Genomic DNA, 19253 nt, shown 5'->3' on the forward strand with positions numbered 1-19253 from the left:
GTCTTGTTTAGATCGTTACAATAGACTGAAACTGTTTGAATACTTTGCAACATGAGAGCAGATGAATTTCAAAACGGAACCACGGTTGGGCAGTGCTTTGAAAACAAAAGCGTTTTTTTTTGTATGTTTTTGCAAGTTAAATGCATGATCAAATCATCATAATCATAATCATCATAGTACACGTACGCTAGAACGTATACCTAGCCAAAATTTATCAGTATTCACATGAAATGACACTAATAATCCGGAGGAACCATCAAAGTGTATATAAACAACGAATGCAAATAGAGAATGAATTCGGTTCCATACAAACGATAGTGAAGGAAAATGGTGAAAAATCGGCGGCAAGAACTGCTGAAGAAACGTCGACAACTCGTCATTTATTCAGAAACTTTGGTACTTTGGTCGATACTGGGAAGATAGGCTGCATGGTTAATGTTTTTAATTCGAAGGCAAAGATGGCCGTACAGTAGATGCTGCTTTCAGTTCCCTAGTTAAATGACCGACAGTCAATGAGAAATCTTGGCAAAAATGAAAGTTAGAGAGTTGCTGCAATGGGGGAGTGATTCATTATGCATTCGGTTGTTTCAGGCATGACGTTTCTTTACCCTAATACGAAAAGTGTTAAACGACGATACCAGCGGATTATTTAAATTTATGTCGAATGTGTGTCTTATATTCGCCTAGTCGGTTGGCCTGTAGATGCGCCACATTTTTTTTATAGTACTTCAATCTCACTGGACTATTTTTTGTGGAACAACTTCACATTGATTCATTCCCATGAAATGTCACAGCAGTGAAGTTTGTTCATGAAAAAATAATTCAGTGACAGCAGTCTTTTTATGAAGAAAAGTGCTAAATTGTAATAGATTTTACTCTTAGTTTCTAAATTCTATTCTCCTATCAAGCTCTGTTTGAATATCAATAATTCGTTTATAAGTGTAACAAGAAATAAATACGCGTCTCCCCCAGAATTAGCCCGACATATTATGCCAACAAACTCATTGCTTCCCATACAATTTATTCTAGGCCACATCGCATTCCATATTAATTATTACATGATACTACAGTCCTCAGCATAACAAAAAAAAAGAACTAAATTTCCATTCGGGGGGCGTATTAACCTAAAAAAAACTTTCTTAACGTGTGGTATTTATAATAATCATCTAAAATGCCAATATAAATGTAAACACAACGCAGTTCGACACTTAAAGAACACAAATTTAAAACTATTTGGTCTATACCGCCAAAGGTGAATTTTTTTTCCTCCGCATTTCTGAGAATTCTTTTCGACAAAAGGCAAAAAAAGAATCATTTTTTATGCTACAATAGTTGAATTTTAAATAGGTTTGGGAGCATGAACGTTGGATGGGAAATATGCTAAATCATAACAAAGAGTAGATTTTGAATATTAACGAATGTACGCATGCATGGAAAGGTTATAGGAAATCGGATTGATACAAATTGTTTAATTAAGACGTTGCATTATCCTAAGATTCTTAACAATTTTGGCGATTCATCTGTTATCGATAACGACGACAAAAATAATGACAAGTTCTGGGTCCATTATAAGTATAGTAAAATTCATTGAAGTAAAAAATTGAAGTACAAGATTTGAAATCAACACCGATTAAAAATTCTTTGATCGATGGAAGTAAAAGAGCCGATAATAATACTGGTCATATGCTTGTCGTCTATAACAGGTTAAAAATAAATCGGTTTCTTCCTTCAATCTATGCATTACAACACATTCATTATTTTGAACTTCGATACTTTGAACATACATTTTTTCCTTATATAAAAAGGTACTTATCATATCTCATCGTTTATTTCTGTCGTTGATGTCGCTAACAGTTGTTGATAGAGCGCCACATGATGATCCTCACCTGATGACATAATAACTTTTGGGTTATATTTCGTTTCGTGTAGCGCCAACGATTTCTATAGACTTGAGGAAATGTGGTGCTACATTGAAGTGAACTTGGGCTCGAATTAACCCAAAACTTGGGATCCGTTTGTATTTGCGAATTTACAGCATTCTAATTTCACTTTACATAATTTTCCTTCTTTCAAGGTTGTATAAGAAACGGTTACCCAGATCGCTCACGGTCGAGTTGAACAACTATATTTCTCGAAGGTCGTGAACATGGGATATTTTTATTGAAAATGATAGAGGGATATGCTACAAGTAATTTGCAAAGGAAAGTAAATGTGTCTCTGATGGGACACATGGGATACAGAAACAAATCTAATGGAGTTTTAAGAATCCAAGTAGTGGTATATGAATGAAAGAAGCTCCTAACATTCATTTGAGACCCAATACATAACCATTTAGCCAAACGAAATTCAATTTGAAAAGAGGGGCGTTTTCGTGAAAAATCCATTGAATTGTGATGTCGTTTTCAAGCAATAAACAATGCTCCCTGACGTCCTTTTCTCACTATGTTATTTGGTACTAGACATTTATAGTGTTGATGAATTACAATGATAAGGTCGAAATCCTTTGCTATTAGTTGTCGGCAAAACAGCCTTGTCTATCAGCTGTCTACGCATCAGCATCTACGATCTACAGATGGACAATCATAAATACTTGATACTGGATTTCATTTTATTAGAAATAGGAATTGGGAAGTACGCACAAAAATAGGTCCATTTGAGACCAAGGTGCAATGTCCGTCCCGTTCAAATTAAATTTACAAAATGAGGGTCCGTGTGACCTCTATTTCTATCTACATTTATAGCTTCCATAAAAATCGAAATTTTCAGCAATTAATCCCTAATTTCAATGCACCATTGGAATACTGAGGTTGAGAAAACCAATCCTATCCAACATCTAAAAAAGGTACGGTATTGCATTCCTTACTATCATTCCCAATTATCGATCCTTTTATTTACCCAGAGGTCTAACTATTAGAGGTCGGCCACAAATTACCTACCGTTTTTTTTATTAATTTTATTTCTATCAAAATAAAAAGCAACATAATTCGCCCAACTCCTTCTTATCCAATCCGCAACATAAATCTAAATTAATGGCGATTCCAATTAAATTAAAATTTATTGATACACGAAAAATCAAAGATAAAATTGTTCAACAAAAATCCTAACGCCGGTACTTAAATATACACAAGACTTTATCTCCTTAATATTGAAGGTATATGTGCCAGCGGGCGGTCAAATAAAACAGACACACACATAGAGTTATCCTGTTGTTAGTTCGTTTTTTTATAAATAATATTTGTTCTTTAACACATTCCTATCAGATACACGGAGGATAAAAATAATATTTTCTCAAAGAATAACTGAATTCCTTTTTGCATTGTTGTTGGACCCTGGTGTGTGTACAGATATTATAGGTGCACCACTAAACTCATCTACCTGTTCGATAAACATTTTTTTCTGGTACCTGTTATCTCTTGTTGTATGTATTTTGACCATAGTTTAAGATTTCATTCACACGATTCTTACGTATACCCTATCGGTAAATGGTGTTAAGAAGCTCGTACTTTAGGCTGTCCATACGTACGTGAAGGATTAAAACCAAAACTATTAAAAGAAATTAAATTTACATAAAAAGGTGTAAATGTTTTGGGCTTGTTGGCTTGCATCCTCTGTTCATCGAATTGTATTTGAAACCGAAGTCGAAAGTAGCTTGCACAGTTTGAACTGATGACTCGTGTCTGTTATTCAATAAAGGTGTATCAGGTGTTTTTCACAACATGATCTTGAATAGGTAAATATTAGTAAGTAGAACCATGATCAAGTTTCGTCTTACAAGTTTAAAGCAGATGCTCTAATTGTGACAAATGAGAAATTGTTACAAATGGGGAATAGTGACAAATGTGGCAAAACGACAAAAGTGATGTAATGACATAGAGACAAACCTGAAATCAGATTTCACCTGATCTGATCTGACATCTCGGAGAAAGTGAGTAAAATCTAGTACTTCATTAATCCTAACGTACAAAGGGTTTCCTATGTAAGAGAGCACATTAATCAGAACTAATTGTTATCATCACTGTTGTTAACATAATAGCTTGTCACTTTTCTGATTTTACATACAGACACAAAGAAATACTTACATCGGGTACAACATAGAGGGTTTAGTTAGCTTCACATCATTGTTCTTTTGAATTATCATCATTTTTTAGTGTAACTTTTTTTATTTAAATGAATTGAACGAAAAATCCGACAAATTCGTTGAAATTTTACTTGAAATTATGAAAGGCCCTTCACGTGAATATATTGTCGGAAGTTTAAGCACATGAACGAGAAGTAAGTTTGCTCACATTAAACACCTTTTTCGTACATATTATAGCTGTGGGTTAAGTAGTGTTAGAAAAATATTATTGTTTGAGTTTAGAGTGGTTGTTTCTTATTATAAAGGAATTTCGAAGTGCCACTCACACTTTAGCTCGATGCGTAAATGACCTTCTGCACGCCAAATTTATTTTGGTGCAAGTAATTTGTTCGAAAATAAATGACTATTAAAAAAAGAGCGAAGAGCCACTTCATGATGTACTGTTCAAAATCAGAAAATTGTTAACATGCCACCCAGAATCGACAGTAGAAACAACATTGTGACGGTTAGTTACATGATATGTTGTAAATATTGAATTGAACATTTTTTTTTGGTAATTTAATTTACATCCATCGAAAGTTCAAATATTTTATCATTGAAAGTCAACAGAGAACCATATGTCGTTGATTAAACAGCAATGCACATTTCCTATTATCGTTTGCATTTGGTAATTTTGTCTTGTGTCTATATTTATCTATCCATTACACCCATCGAAATAAGGGCGCTGTGTATTTCCTAACAGAACGTATGTTAAACAATCAAATAGTCATGCGACTCAGACGGTTTCAATTAAAGTTTTTTGAGTTCTATATTTAAGATGGATTTGTTAGTTGTAAATTTGGTCTGATGGTAACAATTGTAACGTTGAAGAATTAACATCACTTTTAGAGTGGTCATGGTCTACTAACGAATATGTTCTAACCCGCAGATCTTGGCAGACCAAGTTTAACAATCAAGTTTTAATTGACCACAATGAGGTTAGATAAAGTCTGTAGATACAAAATCTATTACTTCATTAGATAAAACAAACGTTTGGCTATTCAAGACAGTCGTTGCTGTTGGAAACATAGGAGTAAGCCATCGGTTAATCTTATAAGTTGCTGTATGCATACGCGGATATAACTACTTCAACAATTTTAGAGCAATCTACAGCTCGACCTCCTTCAATAGCAGTGAATAGAGTAGAATTATACAAAAATCTACTTCATTTGAAGTTTAGTCTCCAGACAGCAGTTCCCTATAATTCGTCGTGATTAATCAAAAGATTTTACATCGAGCTAAAATCAACGTTGTGCAATTTCAATAAATCTTTCTCTTTTCCCGCAAGGAGATAAAAGCTTAAAATGCTTCACTACTTGCTTTGTGTAAACTCATAGCACTTCCCAGCAATAACACAGAAACATTTTTGAAATGTCATAGTGAGTTTATCATAGTAGACTCTGGGTTTTCTTCGTATGGACATGAGATATGTTTCTTTGTGTAAGTTCGAATAGACAACATGTGAAATTTTCTATTTTTGTTTATAAAATAGACGCCTAACTTGACATCTGATTTGAGTGTTCATTCATGCTTGTATATCTACAGCCTACAGTAAAACTAAATCTAGTACTTCATTAGATTGAACACGTACATGTACATTTTGCCATATAAAATTACAGTTTTCAAAGCTCACCAGCTATTTTTGTCGGCGTTGTTGATGACAGATGAGTAAAGGCCACGAAAAGGTTGACATCTTAAGCAGGGACTAAAATAAGGAACATAGCGCGGAGCCAAATGGCTTTGTAGCCCTCGACAGTTGCTCCGTGCCTCGGCCCAAGTGGCCCCGTAATTTATTTAAAAAAATCTGCTGCGTCGCTGCTTCTACCCTTACAGTTTCTTTATAAGGTAAGTAACCGTGAAGTGTACTAACGGAAAATTGATGTTAAGATGTCCGTGTAAATTTATATGAAAGAAATTTATATGACAAAACCGTGAGTTTCCTATGACGTTTCTATCTGGGACGAAGGAACGGTTCATTGAACTTGTATCAAATAGGACAACTCACGGTTGTCATATAGGACAACTCTCATATTGATATTACTTATAAACTTCAACACATTGAAGGATCCGAGGAATACCTCCAAATAATTTTCTTAAAATTTAAAGTTTAACTGTTGAATTTTAGAAAATATTTGGAGGTATATTTAGGCTTCTTTACTACTTTCCAGCGTACCTTAAGTGCCTGCTCGATCATTAATGTAATTAATAAGTTAAAGAATAAATCGTCGCAATATCATTTGAAAGTGCTAGCTAAATCCGCATTCATGAACATAAACAACATACAAATTAAAAGTTATGACATTGGGACACAATTTCTATTAGTAAAATCATTAAATGAAATAAACAAAATCTCTCGCTCCGCGTTTTAAAATAAATGCCTTGACTTCACTGAAGGAGTTCCAGTTAGTATTAGTTTGTCAATAAGAGCGTCGAATCAACAAAAAAAAAATCTCGCTCGCTTCGCTCGCGTCACAAACAGTAACAATTTGCTAAAACAAAGTAGTCTAGATACTATTAGCGAAATTAATAATTTTTCATCAAATGAAGCGATGATCAAAATGACTTCAAAAATTAGTGCCACTAAAACAGAGAAAATAGTGCACTAATCACACATTGGCTCCGCGCGGAAAAATCCTTATTTTAGTCCCTGATCTTAAGGTTGCTATATAGGTTGCTAGTTACCAAATACACGAACTCTGATTAATTTCTTTGTTATATCTTCCAATATATAAGTAGTCCTCTGCCAATTATCGAACACGAAATCGAGTAAAAACCTATCGAAACCTTCAACCATACCATTTTGAGGGTATAATCAAAGCATTCAGATATTAAGCACATTTTATTTGAATTCATTCCAATAATTTATCTCGCCATAAATACAAAACATTTTTATTACACAGAGCTGAAAACAAAATAAATTCAAATCCCCTCACAATTCCTCATCAAACATCCGAAAATAGAGTTGCTGCTCTATCCATCGAATTCGTCCTTTCGGTTACATTTTTTTCGTATATACAACACAATTTACACAATGGAAATCCCTGTGTGTATTTATTTAGTTTTTATATAAAAACTGTGCGCACATATGCGTATGTAATACGGATTTCACTAGAAGAAAATAAAATTAAGGGAATTTCGGCTTTTGTTGTTTTAACTGCCTTTTGCTTTACCACACAAATACGAGATAGGCGTTAAAAAAACAGTAGAAAATCCGAGAGAAATCCTAGAAGGAATGGGTAAAATGCGAAGAACAAAAATTAAGGTCGGGAAAACAAACATAAGAAAAAACAATTCCGAAAGTAACATTAGTTCTTTTTTCCAGTTAATTAAATCGCAGCAATTTGTTGAATCGTTTGACATAGTTCTCTGCACTCACACAGAGGATAGAGTTTGCGTAACCGTTATCATATCACATGGTCTGCATATATTTCTTAATTAAACACTTGACTTGCATTAAATCAACAATACGTCTGAGGAATTTTTCGTTTTTTCCTTAACCCTCCACCAGGCTGATCGTACGGTTAACTTTAAACATGTTTACATAAATGCAGCATATAATGAAATGCACCACAGCATCACAAAACAAGAAAGAAATTTAAATTTAGAAGAAAAAAAATTTGGATGGAAAACATTTTAATTATCTCTTAAGTATAATACACGACGGCAAACATATAAACAGGAAAGAAGACGTGAAAAAATTCTTTTCTTGGAGTATTTGTTGTCTGGTGGATGTATTATACCAATAAAGTGTGGTATTTCGTGTGTATAAATAGGTGAGAAAATTAACAGTCGCAAGGTGAGTGAATTATTTCTGAAAGTAAATTTCGTTTAATTGACTCTAATTGAATATAAATAATGATCCTAATTGTGATGCCGATGGTAAAAATTGTGAGATTACATAAGACACAATTTTACAAGGAATGCATCACGAGTGCATTCAAAATGCCAATTGACTCTTCACATTCGCCTGCAAATGCTTTTTCGAGGCACTTGAACGAAAAATCGTCTCTTCAAGTATTTTCTCATATAGTTGCATTTACAGAAACCGTATAGACTAAACAAATTTCAGACAAAATTCTCTTCCTGTTCTTATTTATGTATGAGCGTCGAACGTATATTACTTCTTCATAGGGCACTAATGTAAACAGTCGCTTCTCCAGTTAAACCATTTCTTTGAAATGATAATTTTTGAATTTTACAACCTGGTTTGCCAGTTTTGCAAGTCAAACACTGTTACTACAGACAAGGGTCTGATTGAAAGACTCTTATCGGTGTATGATGGTCTCGCGCGTCGACATAGTTTTAGATGAAGATTTCTTTTTACAAATACTTCACACAAGGAATATAACTTCTTTCGGCTTCTCTGATAAGTCATTTGTTGTCGACAACAATGACTAAAATTTATGTCTAAAAATGTGTACTCATGTTCTTTTAAATAACAAAATGTGTGCTAAATCTAATGAAGTAAAAGATTTTGCATCAAACACAAGAAAATACTTTAAACAAAAGAAGTAAAAGACGATGCAATATGTTTGCCGCTTAAAAAAGGATTTACCCACTATACCCCGTAAAAACGTAATCTACCAAAAATTTACCATACTGAAATCCGAAGTTGACATCTGTGAGACAAACGGAAAGCACACACTGTGATCTATGTTTAATTTTGCAAAACAACAAATTGAGGTAGAATCAGTAAGACCATAGCTCTGCTCCTAGCATGAACATAAGAAATATTCGGATGCTTATGCAATCAAAATCAAGGCTGTGTACTTTGGGGAGGTCACGCAGATCGCCATTTTATTAGATACGCGGGAACACACCTTTTCCATACAAACAAACTCACCAAAATTGAATTTGTATGGCGTGGTGAATTTTTTGTATGAAACGTACCATAAATTTAAGGTAATCACACACACTATTGAATATTTCGAATTTGCTTTTGCTTCAGCACTTAAACAAAATATTTACATAGAAGGCCTGTCTATCCCTCTATTATGTCATTGGTGTGAATCAAAACACATACAATCGTACAGCCATGCATGTTTGAAGATGCGTAGGTATTTTGCCGTTGAAAAAATGAGTGTTAGTGCTAGAAGCAGTGCTATGGTAAATTTCTTAGATTAGATTCGAAGTGTAGGACGTCTCTATACATAGATGCAGAAACTTTCACGGAATAAACAGAAAATACCGATGTACGTACGGGACAAGTACGATCGATTTACGTATGAGAGGCAAATAATGCATCTCAAAGTAGAATGTTTTATAGGTCGTAAAAGTTTACGTATTATTCGTACTTTACACGAGTGAAACTTAAAATTTTACGACTTAAATGTACGTACATTGAACATACGTACGAGATTTTCTCGACATCCAAGCCGTACTCTTTCTATCACTGGATCCTTCCAGTTCTTAGCAAGAAGTCTTCAAGGCGCTTTTAAGGTTCGGAATCGGTCGACCGAGGTCGACCGCGGTCAAAAAAGTGACTGACCTGAAACTTCAGGTCAGGTCAGGTTTTCATTTATGAAGAAACCTGACCTGAGCCTGAATTTATGAAACCTGTCAGGTCGGGTTTCAGGTTGACTTGAATTTTTCATTCAAATTTTCAGGTCAACCTGTCAAGTTTCAGGTCAGGTCAGGTCAGACCTGATACTCTAAACAGGTTTCAGGTAAAATCAGGTCAGGTTAAAGTTGATTGAATCAGGTTCAGGTCGAAACAGGTTCAGGTATTTTCAGGTCATGTTCAGGTAAACCTGACCTGTTCCGAGCCTTAGGCGCTTTCTATATAAAGATATAAGATCCTCTTGTAGAGTTCCCAGTAGAAGGTGTTAAGCCTAAGGTATAAGGTGTAAAGAGGGCAGCCCTAAGAATGTGTTCATCAACCAGCGTCGGTATAGATAGGATAGTTGCAATAAATCTCTTACTTCGATTGTTTTTCTTTCAACTACAGTGTCTGATAACAGATGATTGAACTGAATTACTTTCTATAACGCCACTCCACTACAAGAAGCAAAAAAGAAAAGAAAAACGACACAAAAGCGTTACAGAACCATGCATGCTTTTATTGTATGGAAAACCATTTACGTTGCCATTCATATTGGCAACCGAATCTGCAGGTCACAACATGCAGCATTATGAAATTATCAAAATTGTTTAACGAATACAAACATCGTATACTGCTACAGTGCTATACTCAAGTACCTTCCTTCCACAAAACAACCAGATAAAGAAAATAAAAATCTGGAATACAATTCCTGGTATTCGACTTGTTGACACGATACAGTGTGTTACATAGAGAAACTCTTGAACGTATAGAAGAATATATAAATATTCTCAGCATTGCGATCGAATTGGATGGTTTTATCTTTCAATCTTCGAATTTCAATCCACAATCGCCAACACATAAAAATGCATGTTGTTGCCAAGGCGCACAATATTTTTTTCGGTAATGGTCCGTTATACCGAACAACAAATCTTTTCTTATTATATCATAAAAAGCCGACAAAAGGCTAAGAATATAAAAGATTTAGAAGAAGAAAAATGTAATGTTAAAAAGGACCATTATCTTAACCCGGCAATACATCCTCCAAAAATATGGTTTGCTGTGTGTAGAATGTGCATTCTGATGTGTATTTTTCTGCTCTCTGAAAAGAATACTTACAAAGCACAATAACACAATAATGAATTGGAAGCATTTCATGGAACTGGTGAGGAGGTCGAGGCGTTGAAGTTCAGGTATAAAATATATTCGTGTTTTGTTACAATTGAAAATGGTGTGGGATATTAATCACATGATGAAGAAAAGTGATTCCGAAGGGGGTTTGCTATTTTAACCCGTGAATAAACGAAATGAATGTGACTTTAGAAGTTTGGAATTTATCGGTTATTGTTGAGATTCGCGTTTAGATTAGTGTAACGATAACAGCCGTTGTGCTCTGCTGCTTTTTGTGCTTATAATCATAAGTTAAGCTGTTATGTAGATCATGATGTGATTTTTATTTGTGATTACACTGATAGGGAAAGTGTAAGAGAAGTTGGTCTCACAATGACTTTAAGAAACATCTGTTATCGACACCAACGACCAAAAATATGCCATGACGTCCGGTTAAAGTGAATGCTAAACAAATGAAGTAGAAGATTTTGTATCAATAGAAGAAGTGACAGTGAGAAATATTACATGCAAGACAGTCGACCATTGCTTTGATCTGAGAGAAAATTAAAATGCAGATAAAAAATACAATTTCTCATCAGTCCATGGCGACAGTGGTACTTGGTATAATACTCTCAGAACTCTATACCAATTCGCTCACGAGCAAGTCTAGCGAATCATAGTTATAATGAAATTTAAACTCATTACTAAACTTGCTACCTCGTGACCAGTCTACTGGTCTATTCTAAGGCCATAAAAATTGTCAAATTTCATCCATGGGACAGGTGGACTGGCCTGTAGAGGCGTAACATTTTTTTCATAGTAGTTCATTCTCTGCGGCTTTTTTTATGTGAACCAACTTCACATTGGTCATTACAAAAGAAATGTTACCATATGAAGTTGGTTCACATAAAAATAAGCGCAGTGATTTTATGACAGAATGTACTAAAATATGGAAAAACTCTATTACATTTCTTCTTAGTTTCTAAAAATCATTCTCCTATCGCCTAGTCGGTTGGCCTGTAGAGGCGCCACATTTTTTTTATAGTACTTCGATCTCACTGTACTATTTTTGTGTGTAACAACTTTACATTGGTTCATTCTTATGAAATGCCACAGCAGTGAAGTTTGTTCATGAAAAAATAATTCAGTGACAGCAGTCTTTTTACGAAGAAAAGTACTAAATTGTAATAGATTTTACCCTTAGTTTCTAAACTACATTCTTCTATAGGTTTCTTCCAAGGTCGTTCAAAATGTCAATCGCCAACACAACCTCACTTTGAAGTTTTAACGAAAAAATTTGTTTAAGTTGCGGTTATGTTTGCTTCTGTGGATGACGGTCGGTTGTTTTCGGCCTGTCAAAATTCGTTTTTACCGTACGATGGAAGAAACCTATAGGTTTGTTCCAAGTATCTGTAAACCCGATTATTGACTGTCCGAACGAACACGATTTGATTTCATCCACAGAGATCGGTTTTCATAGAAATATTGATAAGCCTATGTCTCTATGGATGAAATTTGGCAGTAATTTGACGATTCGTGTGGCATTTGGAACAGACCTATAGGCTCGTTTAAAAATTACGTTACGCAAGATGGGGCTTGCGTGACATTTCATACATATTTTATAGAGGGGTACATAAAATGGATATTTTAGCTTTATGTAATTTATAAACGGTCGTATGGTAAAAAAAAATTAATCCAAAACTCAAAATCCATTCTTGAAGCCCGACGATTCTCTTCATTTCTTATTTTCACGTCTGATGAAAATAAATTTTAGTCTGGAAATAGGTAATTTCCGAGGTAATTTCAATGAATGAAAGTTAGTAAACAATTTTACAATGTCGAAACCAATTCAAAACATGTGCGTCCAACGTGTGCATACTATTGTGTAACCGATTAGAAAATATGATATTCCCCAATCATGGAAGCTTTCATTCATAATTTACGTTCGGTACTCTTAAACTCAACACCGTTTCCATATAACCATGCTTCTTACATTCATTCATAAAGAGACTAACTACCAGCAAACCATACAAATGTTCATGTTGGTTAATATTATACGGTAGACGGATTCTGCACATTTTGACATTTTTGTTGGAGATGGATTCTGACTTTTCTCTTCTTTCCCCTTCCAATGTGTTGAAATGCTTTTGCATTTGTATCCATTCAGTCGAAGTTTAGCCTCTCATGTGGTCGGTTTATCTATTTAACCTCGGTTATTACGAAGGCAAAAAGTGTTGATATGCACTGAATGTGTGTGGTTTCATATTTAAAATATAATCGAGTGAATGTTATATTCGATAGCAAGTTGTTCTCATTGATAATACGGAAAGCATAAGTTCATTTGCTGAACGAATTGTATAATTAAACGAACGGAGAAAAAATTATGGAAGAAAAACTTTCCAGAAAACGTGTGTTTGATGTTTTCATTGTGATGATGAAATAATTATACGAATTTTATCTGCGCGAATCACCTAGCAAATTTTTGCACTCAGTGGAAAAATATTTTTCGGATTAAAAATAAATCATTGAATTGAGAGGTTGATATCATAGCACTGACTGGTTAACTAACTTTTGTTGGTCGGTTTTTTTTTTGTTTACAAAAATAATAAACGAAACGTTTAAGAGTTGTACGTGTGATTATTATTTATAGACGAATTTTCGGTCTATTTTTGTGACTAAGTCGAAAAAATTATTATTTTTTTGTGGTGAAATTGGATTCGTTTTTTATACACAAAATTGGATTGAAACATTCGTTCGTGGAAGAGTATAATTGAGGCCAGCCGAAATAAATAACATAAATCGTAAGTGCATTGAGTTAATTTTTTAATCAAAAATATGTCGAAGTATTAGTTGCGCAACACGATTGCGATAATAATGCATACATATTGATAAGTACGCCGCACCGGCGTATAGATAATAAGTGGTTACTTAAATCGGAATGATAGAAATTTCTAGGCATAAGGTTACGCATGATTTCAATTATTTACAAAAAAAGAGTCGTAAGACTTAGCGACTTATTCTTGGCCAAGATATTCTTTAATTCGAATTTTATCCGTTTGACCAGACGAAGAAATGTGTAGTTCGTGTCGTCTGCTGCATTTTTATGCATTTGTCTGGTCTGAGCATAAGTCTGGACTTAATAGATAGGGGATATCTTACCCTCTCTACCTCTTGTACTTCAAAATGATTGTTAAATAGGAATGCCTGGCTCTCTTTAACCGTTTAAATTTCTTTCTTCTTCCCTGTCCCCGGAATTCGAATTCGAAAGCAGTTTACCTTTCATATTCATTCCGACTGTTGAGTTTTTCAATTTGTATAAAATCGGTTGAAAATGCATGATGTTGCATAGGCTGGCCCTTAAAAATTCCTTGCTCACTGATCATTCATAGAGTACTTCCCTGACTCCATCCTACATTAGCCCTTTACCATGTACACCCTTTTGCTCTTTATATGTTTTGTAATTGAATATTGGCCACGAGCGGCAAGCGTATCGCTAGATGGCATCAACAAGTCATACCAAGTCGTTAGTTTTAATATCTGCAACAGACTAACCATTCACATGTTTATGAACTCAATGGTTGCCCTATCAAATGCCACACTTTCTGGATTAGTAAAATTATCTTAATTTCCCGTAGAATGAAATTTTCCTTTCAATAACTGGATGATGCAATAGGGGAGGCAGTTTAAAATTCAATTTTCGTTCAATTAATTTAACAAGCCCTTCAAAAGAGAGAACTTAGATGAATAACTTTCCATTCGAATCAAGACCCATACATCAGACTTGACCAAGCCGGTCAAATAAAAATGATAAACGAGGTAACTAAGTACCATACACACACCAAACGATTAAATTTCTAATTTTATTTGATGACCGATAAATTACTGAGGCAGAAGCAGCAGCAACACGTGTAATAGTTTCTTATCTATACGGAATTGTTATATACACATTCAGTTCGGTAATAATCTCTCTAAGTACAGCTTAACAACAATCGTTGTCAAACATTCGATCGAATGTTGGAGGTGACGACAAAAACGAAAATCGTTAGTCATGAACATCCAATAAACAAACTATCGAACCGATTACGTGATTAAATTTCATTTATTCAGATAAACTGAAAATCAATGTTCGCATGGAAGACGACGTATAAACGAAGAGGCTTGGTGGACATAATAATAGGTCCTTGAAATAGCACTTCTGCATGAAATCGAATCTCAGATCTCTCATCGCACTTTAACCAAAAAATGGCTTAACAATAACTTTGTGGATGATGGAAGAAAGAAAAATCGTTTTTAAAACGGTGATACCGGTTGTCATTTCAGTTTCATTTTGATTTATCCTGCCAACAACGAGATGGTATATCGCTGGTAAAAATAGAATGTCGAGAACATATTTTTCGGATGAATGTTATGTGAAACAGTCAACAAGTCTTATCATGTCTTGTGCATGAAGCGACGACGTTGGAAAAGCACTCGAAAGAGTGGATATGTGTGCGTGTGTGTCATATGGTCTGTAAAAAATAGATGATTTTTCTTTTCATACGAGTCACCCGAGTCACCGTATTGAGCTCATTCCCTTGTTTGCCCTTGTACTTGTTCAATTTCAATTTTTTCTTTATAATAAATACAAAAATTATTCTTTGCCAAGGTTCTTAATTTAACATATTTATTTACATCATGGTTGAGATATTTTAAATAACTCAAACCAATACCACGGTTGTCGTCATTCATTCTATTCAAGACTATAATACGCGTCTAGTTTCGTCGATGACCATTCTCGTATAATAATATTTAAGCGAACATTTTATATATATTTACAATCATAAAATATTTATATCGTGTAGGACGTTCTATAGTGGCTGGTGTATCTCTTGAACAATTTTTTTTTGTGTATTTACTCATTTTGATAATATTTTTTATTTGTAATTGTGTGCACAATATTATTGTGTACGAACGCAATTCTATACGATGATTATGTCCGTGCCTGTAATGTAAATATTTTTGAATGGGCTATTTACATATTGAACACGGGTTTATTTACTTCGACACTTGAAAGATATGCATACGAATGAGCCAATGATAAAATAATAATAAAAAAAACATTTTACAATTCATTGCTCCTTTCTGCGAGACATATTTACAATCCGTTCGTTTTGTGGCTGTTTGCAATCCCTTCTTGTTGCATTGCTAAACACGCATTGTTGAAAGTAATCAACTTTTTTTTATTGCATTCCGGTCCGTTTAACATGCAAAGTGAGTCATTAATATGGGGGTGTAGACAAAATGTCTACGAATTCAGGAAATTAGAATCATATCTCTTATAAGGCCGGGAAAGAGGCCAGGATTATTTGAATCTGAACTGAAAAAACGTGAATCTGTTTCGACCTGAACCTGATTCAATCAATTTTGACTTTAACAAATTTTACGTAAAAACTTACAGTGAACGACATCTCAAATGTCTCACTGTCAAATTTTTCTGAGAATTTTATTGTGTCATTGCAAATTCACAATGACATTCTCTGAAAAAAATGACAGTAAGACATTTGAGATGTCGTTCACTGTATTACAGTGATTAGGTCTGACCTGGTCTGTAGCCAGGAAAATGTTATTCCAAAAATAGTCCCTGGTCCCTGGTTCCAGATCAGGTCAAACCTAATCACTGTAATCAGTTTTTACGTAAAATTTGCTCAAGTCAAAATTGATTGAATCAGGTTCAAGTCAAAACACGTTCAGGTATTTTCAGTTCAGGTGCAAATAAACTTGGCCTTTTCCCAGCCTTATAAGAGGTGTGATTCTAATTTCATGTACACCCCGACATTAATGACACACGTAACAGGTTGACATGAAAATTTGTGTGAAAAATTCAGTTTATCTGAAGCCTGACCCAACATGTTTGATCGAAACCAGGTTCACATCAAGTCGCGTTTTTTTTTATAAAATCACCTGACTATATCAGAAATTTCAGGTAAAATACTCAATTTTTGACCGATTTCCGTGATTTACTTATGAATGTTCCCATATCGCTCGTTAAACTGTAATTCACAGGGGCTAAATAATGTGACCCGACCTTTAGCTCAACTAAGAAAACGTGTTTTTTGCGGAATTCTTTCCGGACATCAAAAAATCCACTCAAACCAGAAAAAATGGACGTGGTATATTATGACCATACATTCTACACGATTTTTTATCACAATTTTTTTTTTCCTATTCGTATTATATACCGATTACATCTAAACGCTTCGTCATGCTGGTCATGTATAATTTATAATAAAAATTTCACAACTCTACACTCGTTCAATTTGTTCAAACTTAACCGTGATATTCAAGCGTGTCCAGTATTTACAATTCGCTACAATTTGAAGCCTATAAATAGAAGCTAAGTAATGTGAAAATAAAAGTAAAAGTAAAAATTTTTACACATGCAAAACAGTGTTTGCGTTTTAATTAAAATAGCGACAAAAACAATATCAAATAAAGTCTCGATAAAATCATTTGGATGCGGTATTGATATAAGCCACTTTGGTGATGACTTCCGTATTTGATTTTTAATGTTTTCGGTTGTTAAATATTATGTAACAGATCCTTGTCTCTTGTAATTAAATTTCTGAAGATGCGAAGGCTTTTTAGCATCTACACATATTTTACCAAATATTTACTGAATTTATCTAAATTTATCGAAATTTACCAAACATTTATTTCGGTAAATTTCAGTCGGTAAATTTTGGTAAATTTCTGTCGGTAAATTTTGGTAAATTTCTGTCGATAAATTTTGGTAAATTTCTGTCGGTAAATTTTGGTAAATTTCTGTCGGTAAATTTTGGTAAGTTTCTGTCGGTAAATTTTGGAAAGTTTCGTTAAATTATGGTAAATTTTACAAAATGACTTTACCAATAATATGCCTATCTGTGCTTCAAGTGCTCTTGGATCATTTGTTCAATAAGAAAATAATCTCGCAAATTTACAATCATTTTCCATTCCGTATAATTCATTGTTTCCATCAATTGAATGTAGTGCATCAGCATCCAATATCAGTTTGAATTGCTGACCATGGTTAATAATAGTTTCGAATTCAAATTTATATTTCCTCAGTTTACTTGCCGCATATATACGCAATTGTTGCGAATAATTACAGACTCACTTAACATCATGTTTTTAACGAACCGCAACAACATAACCATACAATATAATATACCGGATACCCAACAGCAGTATGATTGTTGTAAAATTAATTTTCGATTCGTTTAATGATATTCCATACAAGGTTAAAAACAGGTCCCATAAAAAATTTTGCGATAAGAGGAAAGAAATGAGAATGGGAAGTTAATTGAAAACTAAAAAAGTTAATAAATTTGTTGATCGGAATTTTGTATAAAAATGCATATCAATCGAATGACCAATTCGTGCCGCACAGCGATTGAGTTAACGAACTGGCTTGGTGGTGATCGCTTAAAATCAAAAAAATTCCTATTCCTATTACCAGGGTCTACAACTGACATGTTTCCAATTCAAAAGTGCATGTGAAAAACTCGTCTAAAAATGTTATTTTCAATTCAAAAACTCGATGAGAATCAAGTGCACTTGCAGCACCTTAAAAGGCAGGACTAGAAATATCAAATTTCGGAATTTGATTTTTTTTCTCTTCTCTTTTTTGTAATCTCTTTTGTATCTTCATCCTTTTGTAAACCAAAAAAAAATATCTAAATCTTCTGTCGAACCATGTCTGAACAAGTTTTAAAACCTGTGATGTGCATGATTTTCTCTGGGTAAATAAAAAAAAAAGTTGCGCCAATTATTCTATACAATTCTGTATAAGGAAAACAAGAAATTCCTTTCATTGTTCTGTTGGACAATCAAATAAGAAATTATATGTCTCAAGCGAGTGGAAATTTTGACGTGCACTTCAATGTGTTCCGAATTTTTAATAGTCGACGGGTTCTTTTCAGCAGAAAACAGCGATGAGAGAATTATATTATTGTTTTGAAATTGACAGCGGGGAAAAAAACAAAAATGAAACGAAAAATCGAAAATGGAAATTTTTCCTTCAATCGTTAGCATTCTTAAGAAGCGTAAATTATATTGGCACACGAGCTCGCCCGGTGGTTATTTTGTATACTCACTCAAAATATGTTTGTGGTGCAAGAAAATTTTCGCGAAATACATCTCGGTATTGAAATAGTTATTTGTTTACCGAGGGAAGAAAATGGGAAATTGCACCAAGAACAAAGTTTTTACATTTTAACCGGTTTTCTCCGTGAAACAAAGACAGCAATTTGTTAAATAATTTCTAAAACAAAAACAAAGGTGACAGTTCGGGAGACAAAATATCTTTTTTCTTACCTGTCAAAACAAGAGGGTAGAAAACAGACATTTACCACCCTGAACTGTCATCAGACAAACTGACAAAAAAGCATAATTTTCTCTCAGCATTTTGACTGGAGAAAACAAGGCTAATCACAGCGCACATATGAAAAAAAAAAATGAAATTCGGCT

At 34.0% G+C, this 19253-nt stretch overlaps 1 protein-coding gene across 1 annotated transcript in view; it reads left to right on the forward strand.

The window, feature by feature from the left end:
- The first annotated feature begins 12922 nt into the window (after positions 1–12922).
- LOC119071031 (ras-like GTP-binding protein rhoA) overlaps positions 12923–19253 on the forward strand; it is a 41345-nt gene continuing 35014 nt past the window's right edge. The window contains exon 1 of the mRNA XM_037175626.1: positions 12923–13567. The gene's annotated coding sequence lies outside the window, so the exon portion shown is untranslated. The remainder of the gene's footprint in view (positions 13568–19253) is intronic.

Source organism: Bradysia coprophila (assembly GCF_014529535.1).
Source record: "Bradysia coprophila strain Holo2 chromosome IV unlocalized genomic scaffold, BU_Bcop_v1 contig_106, whole genome shotgun sequence".
Taxonomy (NCBI): Eukaryota; Metazoa; Arthropoda; class Insecta; order Diptera; family Sciaridae; genus Bradysia; species Bradysia coprophila.